We start from the raw sequence: 11,000 nt of genomic DNA, 5'->3' as shown, positions 1-11,000 counted from the left end.
AGTAAAAGTAGTAGTAAAACACACACACAGGTGAGCAACATTTAAATAGATACAAAACATTTCCTTGTTCGACTTGAGAAAGGATGCTATTTACAAAATGAGCGAGGCATTTTGCGGGTGGAAATTCAGGGAAATTCTTCTAAAAAAGCGCAGGGTTTCATGTGTATTTGTGTGTGTGTAAAAGGCATTCACATTCATCAAAAACTTGAGAAGGAGGGCAGGCAAATGAGTTGTCGAGTTGGGGTATTGAATTGGATTGGCTTTGATATAGATAGTTTGAATCAAGCTTGTGAATGGATGGAAAGCAGACGACAGTAGCATGAATTATAGGAATCCATAGAAATGTTTATTGGATGGCAGGGTCCCCTATAAGAAAGGATCCCATATGGGCGAGAATGCGGTTAGAAAGGCTGAGAAATCTCTGCGCACTCCAACTAAATATATGTATATACGATTTACAAGCAATATCTTAATTAAAGCTAACATATCTCTACTTATAAGTAATAGTATTTATTTGCTTTATTCCGCACTTTTAGGTTGAAAAGTTCAATTTTTTTCGGAAATATCTTAACTAACGAAAATCACTGATATGATTACAGAAAATATTGATATATCAATTGACATTACTTTGTTTTAAAAAGAGTGGAGCTTGTTGTTGAGTTTATAGTTTTCTTTGTTCCAGCGACCTTTATAGTGAGTTTATATACATTTAAAAAAGTAATTTAGAGCTAATTTGATAGAAAAACCGACGCATAATGCAAGCTAACCATTTCAAAAGTCCCCATCCTAATAAATGCCTCACTATAACCCATAAAAATATGAATCGTTATTTAAAATTCGTTCCACCTAAATCATCTCTATCAAAGTCCAAGCTCGTAGAGCTAAAGCTGGAGCTGTTTTAGTTATTTTTGAATACCTTTGAGCAGGTTGTGTCTGTAGTGTGTGTGCACGGCAATGAAAACCCAACTTGCAACTCAATTATGCATGAGCTGTTTTATTTTTTATTATGATTTCATTGCTAATTAAAAATGCGCCGACACAAAAACCGAAGCGCGACCAGCAACAACAACGACCAAAATCTGCAGCGTTAAGCGACAGACAGACACAACGCGCATTTATTTGTTTAAAATGGCGTTTAATTATACAAACGTTTTTATATTTTGTACGTTTTTTTTGCTTTTTCTTATTTTCTGTTCGCTGTTAGTGCTGAGAGAGACCTCTCAAGTGTGTGTGCGTCGGTCGATTTGACTGCAAACGACCTTGACCATTGAATAAGTTTTTTCTTCTTCGTTTTATTTTTTTTTTTTTTAGAGACCGAAAGCAAAGCAAAATGAGCAATAAATCGAAGAGATGGCAAAATGCTAAGCAAGCAGGCGACCAGATACATAGATACGCGAACAAAAGCGGCGTACTATCAGATACAATTGTGTACTGCTGCACCTGTCATCGCCAGAAAGCACAAAACACACAGAGAACGAAACAGGTAAGCCGCACAAATTTGCATTTACTTAAGAAATTAGTGAGCTACAAATGCGAAAATCAAGAAACTAAAGATCGATTTAAGCTAAGATGCGGCAGAACGAGTTTTCGAGCGTCGCAACGGGGGGAATCATTGAGAACCAGTTGCTTTTGCGCCTCGGCTTGGCATTTCAGTTTTTCAATTAATTCACTTAATGCTTTTCGATGTTTGTTTCTTGTTTTGTTTTTCAGCTATTTCGTTATTTGTTATTTTTTGTCGTTGTAGCTTCGATATTCGTAGAAGAATTCCAATTCGAGGCGAATGCTCAAAATGGCGTCCATCGAAGTCTAAACAAAAGTCAACGAATAATAAATGCGACAACTTGGCAATCAAATTTCAGTTGCAATTGCCTCTTGGCCCCAGAAAATCTCAGTCACTGAGCACGAAAGTCCCCCGATATTTTCGCAATTTTCGTGTCCTTGAACAAATTGCAACAAAAAGTCGCCACAGTTTAGAATTCCTTCGACGAGAAAAGGCCATTGATGCACTCAAGCCGAAAATGTGTTAATGGTGATGAATTGGAAACAGCTGCCGCCGTTGAGTAAAATGAAATGCACTCTCCAATCAGCCCAAGGACTCGCCTCGGTGGCGTCGGAATTATAATCATTTGAAATGCAAAAGTGGGTGGTAAGAAGGCGATATAGAGCACTCAAGCAGGTTGCCCACGGAGGCAGATATATATCTATCTACCAAGATTGGCCCCAATCACTGTGTGTGTGTGTGTGTGTATATAAATGGTCTTATCTAATTTCTAGGGAAAAACTTTAATACAAGAACGAATCATTCACCCTTTAGCTAGAGAGGAAGCCTGCCTCGGTGAAGCAACGTCAACAACAACAATTCCAATTGCTTTCCGACTTTATCATGGAGTTCATATATATGTGAACATATATATATATATATCTGTGGAACATAAGAGGGAAGGAAATATTCCATTTACCCACAACGGGTACTCATACTTGGCACACACATAGGGCCAACTTATCTCCCTGTCGGACTCACAGTTATCACTGGAGCGGAGACGACAGCGATAAGGTTTATTTTCGTTGCTTTTCGGTTTGTCGATAAGACACACTCAGAGCCGTAGCTAGGCGCAAAGGGGTTTCTTTTTAGACCAAATCAATCCAAGGGGGGTAAACTAACTGAGGAGTTATTATTAAAAAATAAGCTAGAAATGACATCAGAAGTTTTGGTGTTCGAGTTTCAGCTGGAGTCCCAAGGGGGACGACACGCGACCCGCATTCGATGCTGCCCCTTGATTTATGTTTTGTTGCTTAATTGAAAGGCCTGGGCGAGCAGTTCGTTCTAGGGCGCCACACAGAGAACACACATCAAAGCTCACGGGAACAGCGGCTTTTTTTCTTTATTTTGTTCACAGCCTCAACCGCTTTGCGGGGTTCTCAAATAACAAAACTGTCAGTTAGTTGTTGATGTTGATGGGGCCCAGCACTTAACGACGACACTCACTTGAACGAACGGTTGTGGGTTCCAAAATTGAAAGTTCTGACATAAAAAACACACACTTCCTTCGACGGCGACGGCGACGAGAGTGCGCGAGTACGTGAAAATCAAATACAACTAAATTCAAAAACTGAAAACAATTAAAAACGAAATGGGTTCCGAGGCGGCGGGCAGGCCAAAGTATCTGCGAGATTCAAACACTTGCTAGCCACAGAGAGAGAGAGAGGGAGAGAGAGGAGAGAGGAGAGAGGAGAGTGTGGAGAACAGAGAACCCAGAGAGGGATAGAGAGAGAGAGAGAGAGAGTAGGCAGAGAGAGTCAGCGTATCTGGTAGATACTTTATCTACAAACTGTCGAGTGCTCGTCGTTGTCGTCGTCGCTGGGTTTGCAAGTGTTTGCTCAGCCGTTTCCAGAGAGCTCCCCTCCTTGCCAGCATATAAATGTGTGTGTGTATTTATATTCTTATCAGTAAATAGTTTACGTTATGTGCTGCACTTTGCTCTTAATTGTTTTGTTTTTGTGTTTTCGATTCGCCAGTGCCGAGCCGCACTGCCTCTTGCCTCACCCCAGACGCCTTGACGCTGATAAAACTTCAACTGGCTTACTATTTAGAGTTTGGCCATTGCTGGGTTCCTCTAGTGGGAGCCACAAGTGTCTGGCGATAACCTCTTTCGAGGGCCCTAAGTCCCCGGCTCATTTGTTAGGATATCGCCTGACTTTGTTTGCTCATTTCGGGACTCATTTCGGACTCATTTATCGTCTTTTCATAGGCTTAGAATCTGCTGACAGCAGAGGGTTTCCCTCCCTTTCTCTCTCTCTCTCTGTATATCTCTTAGTTTGTTTGTGTTGTATCTTTATCTCTCTACGCGTTCTGACAAATATCATGTGCGATAAATCTTTGGCCTGCTAAAGGACGAGACGCACAGGCATCATCCTCGACTTTATGATGACAAAGGCTGATGGGCAATTTATCCTGACATTTCCGAAGCAACATTGACATTGCTAATCTGAAAACGTTTCATTTGTTTGGCCTGTCAGCGTGTTTGTGTGTGGAAAACACACACGTTTTCCCATGCTGGGAGAAAAAACAAAATTGAAAAATTATATGAACCCAAAGTAGGTGAGTAATGGACTCTCGACAAGTGAAAATCAGGGAGTGGGATGCAAAAAGGTGACTCATATGAGAACCGGACCTACTCGAGCCGTGACTGAATGCTGGATTTTAAAATGAGCCAAGTTTATGGCAGCCAACTGCTAATGATGAGCGCTGAGAACTTGATTTCAGCCAAGTCGCATATGCAATATAACTTAACCAAATAACACTTGTCGCAGCTCTATGTGTGTTCATCAATCAATCAACTGTGGTGTCATCCGATGAAACGATAAGTCAGTCATTTGGCCTTACATTTATAGACCACATATTGCATATCTTTTCCCTTTTAATCTAGACAGTCCTCATGGAACAATAAGCCTGGACAACAAAATCCCCCTAATCATGCCGGCCAACTCATGGCCCAAATCAAAAGCCGCAATGGAGCCATCCGAGTGCACACCAAACAATTGCCCCAAATTCATAATTGCAGCCAGCCCAAAATGGCTTGACAACCATACACATACCAATAGTTCCATCGGAGCAGGAAACGCCCACCCGGAAGGCAGGGAAAACCACCGAAAAATGGGAGCAACTAAAATAAAATCAAGCTAAACAATGGCAGGAGCAGGCTAAGTGCGGATAACTGGTCAGCTGAGCTCAGGTTCTGTTGATAACTGCCCGGTGGAGTCACTGGGCTTTACCTATGTACCTTCCTCCCTTTCTCTCTGAAAAGGAGGCATGGCCGGAAGGCGGCTCAGCCTTAGCGGAAGTTGACAAAAGAGGCAAAATGTAGGCGACATCGACACGAATGCAAATACAACAATGAGGTAAAAGTCATAAGCCATAAAGAAGGGGAAATAAAGGGGCTGGCTGAACTCCTTACCGAGACTTTATTATGAGCAACTGGCAAAACGGGGCTTTAAAGCCCGCGGCAAGGACATGCCAAGCAAAAGGTAAACACGGCGCATACTTAACCAGCTGGCAAATGTGAATGAGGACGACGCGGCTGAGAGGCTGAAAGCCCCGGGGCCAGGCAGAGAGGCAAAGGGAAAGACAAAAGCGGAGGCAGAGGCAGGAAGGATTCAAAAAAAAAGCTGAGGCAAAGTGCGACCTCATTGACTTTGGCGGCACGTTCTTGGATGAGTTGACATGACTGCCGCTGCCGCTCCGTCTTCTGTCTTCTGTCAAATGAGTTTTCCCCACCAGCACCGTGTCCAGTCAGTGCGTTTGTCCGTCCGAAAGGCAAACTTTCGGCCATAAGCATATGTAAGCAGGTCCTGTGTGTGTACAATTATTGGTTGCTGGCCTGCTTGTTCTTGTTCCTGTTGCCTCACATGCCGCATGAAAAACGAAAGCGAAAATCAATAACCAGGCACGCGATACCCAGCGCCGCCCACTGACCCCCAGTCCATGGGGGCGATCGAACAAAGGTCCGAGGCAGAGAGAAAAAAGTATCACGAAAAAACAAAAATAAAGAAAAAATAAAAAAGGGTTTCCCCATTGTGTTTTTGGAATAAGACTCCTCCCCTGTTGTCTATTGAGTTGGAGGAGGTACGTACCCGTGAATGGCGTTGCTGGCGCCTGGAACCCCCCGCCAGGAAGCCCCCGATCCATATCCGTATACCTCTCTCCTCTCGCCCGCGGCTTTTCTTTGTGCGCATAATTTATGCTCATTGCTCGCCAGACCCCCATCCTCATTCTCATACCCATCTCCATGCCCATACCCCAGAGCAACCATCAAGCCACGCCATCCCATATTTGCTGGCTTTTTATGAGCCACATTTTTTGGAGGGTTGCTTCAGGATGTCACTGAGTTCGCCACTCATGAGGCACGGAAAGAAATTATACTATTAAAACCATCTAGTATATAGTCAGCGGCCTTCAAATATATTTGTCTAAATAATCGTGTGAGCTTTATAAATTTTTACAAAATGTTTAAGAAATGTAAATCAATCTCCTAAAACAAAGCTTGAATCTAAGATCCTTTGAGATGTTTCAAGTCCTAATTGAGATCTAAAATATATCCACCGTTTTGAGATTACAAGCCCTGTGAGGGTTCTGAATCTTCGACTACTCGTAGTCGTCCTCAAGTGGAGGAGTAAGCCGCTTTGGATTTTGGCTTTAGATTCCGTTGACTCGGCTCAGAGCTGCCGCCGCCGCCTTTGTTTAGCATGTCGTTGATATGTGCACGCGTTGATGACGAGTGTGTGTGTGGATGGAATGGAAGGATGTGTGCCAGCGTCTGCGTGTGTTTGTTATAAATATCAGACGAACGAGCGCCTATTTGTGTCGAGTCAACAGAAAATCGGAAGCAGGAGTTAAGGCCTAAAGCCCTGCTGGTGTGTGTGGGAGGGTCTGAAGGGATCTCTCCCTAATGTGGCTGTTGTTGCTACCGGTTTTAGCTGTTAGCTCTTAGCTGTTGGTTGTTGGTTTTTTGCGGTGGCTGTTGGTAGCGTAATTATAATTATTAATGAGTACACCAAATGAAATTAGAATTTCACATTAGCGCTGATTATGTGCGTTGCATAATGGAGTCGCTGCGGCCACGTTGCGTATACGCAATGCGTGCCCATCCCGCTGTCACCACGAAAAAAATGCAGCCATTCGGCCCAACATTTGTCTATAAATATGAATTTATCTATAAAGCTAATGCATGGCAGACACGTAAAAAAAATTAAAGAGGGGGAGTTGGGGGTATTATTATGAAATTTAAAATTATTATTTTGATTTTTATAACCTTAATTTCATGGAATTGCATTTTTAAAAGCTTTAAATTCTCTAAATGGAATATCTTAAGCACCCATGTCAATATTTTATAGAATTAAAAAACCATTATATAAAACTGTAAAATATCTTTCAGATCTTTAGATCGTATATACTCACATTTCATGTATTAACCTAGTTAAAAAATCTTAACCTTTACAGTCTCTAAGCCCAAAAATGTATAACTTTATTCCCACGTACTAAGAAAATAATTTAGTAATACAAATAGTATTTTATGTATTTTTTCCCCTCTGTGCATATACACTCTCCAAAAACCTTCTCCCCTGACTTCTTTCTTTATTTTTCCCTCGTCTTCCGTGATATTTTCGTGGCATAAATGGGTGAAGGTTAAACAACGTAATATAGCCAAATATAAACTACAACAACTAGGCGGCCACAGCAGCAACTTTTGCGGCCCTACGAAAACACACTGCAGAGGAAAAAAAGAAAAAAAAAAAACAAGAGGAAAACATTCAAGGTATGTATCGGCAGGGAAAAATGTGAAAAATTGGAAGTGGAAAATATGCAGCCGACAAGAACCAATATGCTGCTGAGCCAAGCGAAATCCAAACGAACAGAGAGCGCACAAAATGCCGGGGCTTCCCATGAAAACAAAATCAAAAGCTCACAATTAGGCCAAGAGACAGCAACAAAAACAGCAGGAACAACAACAACAAGAGACACTGAGGCAGCAGCAACAGCAGACATGCAGCCCCCAGCTGCACATGTGTGGGTGCGCTCCGAGTATCTGTGTGTATGTAAATTACTTGGGGGGCAGCGAAGCCAAACTGCGAAACTATGTCGCTAGGTCGCTCGTCAATACAGAGGCTAAAAAGGGGGCAGAGCCAGCAGCGCTTCCAATCAAATCGAATTCGTGTTTGCAGGTGCCTGCGCCAAGGTGCGTCTATGAATTATCCATAAATAAAGGCGAAGGCAGTCAAATGGCAACACGACAGCCAAGCCAACAACAACAGCCAACAAAAGACTAACTCAAACACAAAGAACTTACGGCAAGTCGAAGTAAACAAGTCAGTCCCAGTTCCCCTTCTCCCGGGGCTCTGCCAATATTCCCACCTCTACCTACCTTTCTCTCTCCCTCTTAAGTGTTCTGACCCGATGTTATGGTAGCCTGGATAGCTGCTATAAACGTGTCAATGGATATTTCCCCCAATCCCAAGAGCCACTTGAAATCGAATTGGAAAATCACGAGATCTACCAAAAAGCCCACTATGTCTTAAACGAGAAAATGTTATGTAAACCAAAAGAAGTACCTCAAGAAGTTGTTTAAAATCTATTAAATCGTACGGTTCCATTTCTTAACACTTTGAAAAATATAAAACAAAATGTACATCGTAACCTTGAGCTTGTTTAAGATTAGGTTATTAAGTTTGAAGACTATTAAATCAGATATAGTAATGATATATTAAAAAATAACAATTTAAAATTTTTAGAATTTTAAATCTTAGTTAAATTTTGAGTTAAACTACATTTATTAATTTTTTTTTAATAAAATTTAAACCGTTATACGTTTTAAGTGACGCCCGACTAAATATTCGAACTAAATTCTAAAATCCCTTTCCCACAAAGTCTTCAATGTGAAGATTCTAATTTAGGATACACAGTCTATATATAAAGGCTCTTGTTTCTTGGCCTCGAGACCATTTTCTAGCCAGCACTGTCCCCCCGAAAAAAGACCCCTCAGCACATCTGTGATTACTTTTCATTTTCAATATGGCACAAGTCAAGTAGAAATATTAAATCACATTACTTGACAACCCTATATAGCTGACAATGAAACAAATATTTGTCGTTGGGCTTTATTTTTGGCATTTTAATTAAAAATTGCCCCAGTTGTTGTCGAGGAGACTGGCGACGCTTCTGTACTGCTGCTGCTGTTGGCCTGGCCCAAGTGCAGCATTCAGTTTGCAGCTAAGGCGGCAGAAGGAGGGCGTAGAGCCTCTTTTGGCAGCCACAATGGCCAACAGAGATAGAGAGAGAGAGTGTAGAAAGAGAGAGCAGAATAAGAGACAGCGACAAACAGCGTCCCAATTTAGCCAGAATCGATGCTGGCAGGCGACAATGTAATCCATTCGCCAGCCCTGCACCACCCCCTTTGGCTTTTTGGCCCTTAAAGTTCTCAGGTCTTGGCGAAATGAGCAAAAACTAGTGATGGTGTAAAGGTACCCTTTTTTGATAGGCCAAAAAATTACAATCAAGTTTTTATTTACTAATTTTATCTTAGTAATTTAGATGTACAGATTGGTATTCTCTTAAATTACACTAAATAGGGATCATTTTTAGCATCTCTGCTTAAGTACTAAACAATCTCTTCAGTTTCCAATTAATACTATGTCAGAAGTAGTTGGGAATTGTAAAGAAACAAAGACGTTAGGGCGCTTATTATATTAAGCTTGACCTCTAGTTTCCTGTTAAAATACAACTACATTATTTATATTTAAATTTGTTTCCTTTGACAAGGCAAAATACCAGTTTTTAAGATATACAATTTTTTATATGACACCAGAACCTAATATTAGAAATCCATTAAGCTTAAATTGATTGCCTTAACCTTGAATCAATAAAACAATATTTGATACAATAATTTATGCCTCACGATTAAAATATTTCTTGGTTGTAACGATTTTTAAGGTCAATAACAAACACATAATCAATGTAGTAATCAGCTTCCACCTTACAGCTTGCTGAACTTTTAGTTCTTAAGATAATGCTATAAGTATACCTAAGTATGTTATATGGTACTAAAAATAGCAGATAGTTATACCTAGATATATTCGCATCACTGGCGACCACAGAACAGCATAGTTTCGCTTGAGGTATGCACATCGTTTTGCTACCCTCTCACCTACTCACCTGCTGAACGAATTGCCAGACCTACATTGGGCATGCCCTCCCCTTCTTGGCATCATATACTTATGTTTATATATATACACCTGTCTCTTTCACCGATTCTTATTACGGCTATTATGTATTTTCTTTTGGCAGCGATTTCGTCTAGATTATTGCTTATTGTTATGGTTTAGCCCACCTTTGTTTTTACATATTATTGCTTATTGGCTTGCTTCTGACTTTGCTCATTGTTCCGCTGTTTTTTTTTCGCCTTGTGAACGGGGAGATTGTTACGTCACTCCGGGAGTCCGGACTCCACCAGAGGCATTTCATTAACCGTAATTCAATTAAACGCTCCGAGCGAAGACGAGTAGAAATACTTGTATTTTATTCGATAATTACAAATGCAAGTAATTTGTTATGGAAGCTTTTTTGCCTTACTCGATGACGACGACGACGACGACGCTGTGTGTGAACTTGAACGGCGTCAAAGTCGATGGATGGATGGATGGATGGATGGATGGGCAATTGTAATTGCTTGTTCGTTGTTTTTACTGCGGCTTTACCTCTAATAACATTCAATTGATGCAGCGCCAATTAACTGTGACTGCAATTACTGTATAGAGAGAGCCCAAGCGATATCTCAGAGGCATTGAAGGCAATTAAAAAATCGTTGAATATTTATGGGCATTGGCGCTAAGCAAGGTCGAGAAGTTGGTGGATTTTCTCGACCGTCATCAGGTGGTTTACAAATCATTAAAAGCTCAGCCACAGGTCTGACACTATTAGCTGATTAATGAGACGGGAATATTAGAAATCAAAATATAAATGATTTCAGAGATGGGAATCACAGAATGAAACCAGTTTTGAAGTGACGTTTAGTCGAGCTTCACAGAACTTTGAGGTATACAATTAACCCTAATCATTATACTCTATTTCCATTAAAAAGCAGGTCGTTCTATAAAGAATATATAATTGGAAAGTCTAACTGTTATTCATTGAGTCAATTCAAAATCTTAGAAAGGTTCTTTTGACTTTAATTAATAATTATTATATTTAAAGAAAGCACGCGAAGATCTACTGAACGGGTTTGGAATGCAGGGTAAGATGTTTCATTAAAATTAACCAACTTTACAGATTTCAGATGCTATTTATATAGCCCTGACTGTATTTGGTTTTCCTTACAATGGGAAACCCTTAGAAATACCCAAAGAAAAGATGATAATAGAACACAACGTAATAATAGAATCCTCCTTGCGCACTTATTATTTCCAGTTTCCATTTGGAAAACTTGTGGTGACCACATTTTCAACCCCTT

The 11,000-nt window shown here is 40.7% G+C and overlaps 1 long non-coding RNA gene across 1 annotated transcript; it reads left to right on the top strand.

Moving 5' to 3' along the window:
• The first annotated feature begins 2,981 nt into the window (after positions 1-2,981).
• LOC138928779 (uncharacterized) lies at positions 2,982-5,558 on the top strand. The gene is made up of 3 exons (XR_011445129.1): positions 2,982-3,076; positions 4,097-4,365; positions 4,428-5,558. It is a non-coding gene; the product is annotated as an uncharacterized lncRNA (long non-coding RNA).
• Positions 5,559-11,000: the final 5,442 nt, after the last annotated feature.

Source organism: Drosophila kikkawai, chromosome 3R (genome assembly GCF_030179895.1).
Source record: "Drosophila kikkawai strain 14028-0561.14 chromosome 3R, DkikHiC1v2, whole genome shotgun sequence".
Taxonomy (NCBI): domain Eukaryota; kingdom Metazoa; phylum Arthropoda; class Insecta; order Diptera; family Drosophilidae; genus Drosophila; species Drosophila kikkawai.
Note: the sequence above shows the minus strand (reverse complement) of the source record. Positions and strands in the feature narration are given on the sequence as shown.